Source organism: Tupaia chinensis, unplaced genomic scaffold, assembly GCF_000334495.1.
Source record: "Tupaia chinensis unplaced genomic scaffold, TupChi_1.0 Scaffold139767_1, whole genome shotgun sequence".
NCBI lineage: Eukaryota > Metazoa > Chordata > Mammalia > Scandentia > Tupaiidae > Tupaia > Tupaia belangeri.
The window spans coordinates 1,173,358-1,175,355 of record NW_006199647.1 but is presented as its reverse complement, the minus strand read 5'-3'; the positions used below and the strand labels follow the sequence as shown (position 1 = coordinate 1,175,355).

At 62.5% G+C, this 1,998-nt stretch overlaps 1 protein-coding gene across 1 annotated transcript in view; it reads left to right on the top strand.

The window, feature by feature from the left end:
* PLA2G12A (phospholipase A2 group XIIA) overlaps positions 1 to 1,074 on the top strand; it is a 13,075-nt gene extending 12,001 nt beyond the window's left edge. The window contains exon 6 of the mRNA XM_027765861.1: positions 1,032 to 1,074. The gene's annotated coding sequence lies outside the window, so the exon portion shown is untranslated. The remainder of the gene's footprint in view (positions 1 to 1,031) is intronic.
* Positions 1,075 to 1,998: the final 924 nt, after the last annotated feature.

The following is a 1,998-nucleotide window of genomic DNA, read 5'->3' as shown; positions in this document are numbered from 1 at the left end:
TGCGGCGGGGAGGCTGGCCCAGACGAAGGCTGTAAAAGCCGCTGGGCGCTGCACCCCTGTCCCTTTCTCCCGAACTTGCTTGCTCGTTCTGCGTTTCTGTCCCCACCCGCTCCTCTCCAGGCCGCCGCAGCTGTGGGCCGCGAGTGCAGCCGGGCTTCCCTGGGTCTGCCGTGAAGGCAGCCTGGAGGAGGAAACACTGCTTGGTGGGAGGGAGGGGCGCGGGCCGGGAGCGCGGTCTTCCCACCCTGGACCTTGCACGATCCCAGCCACTTCCTGTCCCCGCCCCAGGGCCGCGGAGCTGCTGCGAGATAAGGGGTGGCAGCGCCAGGCCTCCACACTGGAACCGCCAGTAAAATCTGGAGTTTGCAAACTAGGGTGGAAGGAGGAGAGGCCAAGTCAGGTTTGGCCGCCTAGTGGCTAAGGGAGCTGGATCCCGGGCCATAGGGGGTGTGAGACCTGCCCAGGCTTGAAACACACCCCTGGAGCGGGTGGTGCACGTGTGTCCAGTGGAGCGGCTAGGCCACATTACCGGTCCTGTGCCCCCACCCTGCACACACTCTGCAGGAAGGGGGGAGGGAGCGAACACAGCGTCATACAGACTGCCCTGAGATGGGGTCCTGAAAGGTGGCGGAGGAGCTGGGCAGGGAGTCTCAGGGAGTATGGGTGGTGAGTGCAGGTGTGGCCCTCAGGAGACCCACCGTGAGCTGCCATGCTCCAGCTGGAGGGAGGGGGCAGCACACACTGGACATCAGCTCAGCGCCTGGCAGGCCCTCCCTGTTTCAGAGAACACCTGCAGAAGGTAACTCTGAACAGCAGGTCCCCTCTGGCCTGGAAGCCCAGGGCCGGCTCTGCAGGCCTTTGCAGTGGGGGTGTGAGGGGCTTCCCGGCTGCTGTCCTCCTGCAGGTGGAGCTGGGGGAGTGCTGAGCCGTGCTGGGTTATTCCTGGGCAGTCTGGAAGCACATGGCGTTCCTGCTGATGGCCATCAACGAAAAGCCAACTGAATAACAAAAATCAACTTTTTTTTTAACAGATGGGGAACAAAATGTGACAGAAACAGATGCCTTCTACAAAAGGTGAGGTGTGCCCTGTCACATAGAAGCTCTGCGGGTCCAAGCGGGAGCCCACACCCCAGTCAAGGCATGATGGAGCGAAGGAGGGTGCAGTGCCTTCCATGGAGAAGGCTCGCCGCGGAGGGGTGCGCTCTTCCTCTGCCGCGCTCTCTGGCGAGTGCACGTCCTCTGCAAGCGAAGAAAGACAACAAAGGGGGAAGGGGCCTGGGCTGGACCGAGCCAGCGTGCCAGGGTCCGGCATGCGGGGCTCTCTGGATCCCAGGGTGCAAGGCCTAAGCGAGGGTTGGGTGCCCTGATGGCCCGTGCCCTAAGTGCTGAGGTGTTCCAGGGGCCTCCCGGCATGCCTTCTGCAGGCCACGCCGGGGCAGTCAGCTTGACCGTGTGGGCGGTGAGAGGGCAGCCGGAGCTCTGAGTCCAGTCAGTTGCGGCCAGGGCTCCTCTCTTGACCCAGAGACATGGTTTTAGTTTTAGATTTTTGCCCTAGGGCATGTGTACTTGCTAGGGAGAGAGAGGGAGGGGAAGAGAAGTTACCCTCTGGGGGATGGCCACTCCGCAGCCCTTCTCTGCTCTGTCGGGATTTGGGGCACACACACACCAGGTGTGATCTTTTTAAGCCACTGGCTTTGGGACTCAACCATGGTCCGGTGCCTTAACCACCAAACCACCTTCTGGCCCCAAAGTGATGGTCTTTCGCACTTTCCCTTGGCAGAGAGATGTTGGACCCAGCGGAAGAGTACAGGATGGACCACAGGCGGAGAGGGGTCGCTCTGATCTTCAACCACGAGAGGTTCTTCTGGCACCTGATGCTGACCGAGAGGCGGGGCAGCAGCGCGGACCGGGACAACCTTGTGCGCAGGTAGTGGCGAGGCCTCCCGTGGGACAGCGCACGGGAGCCGGCGCTCCGAGCCACCGTCTCCCGGCCTAGCG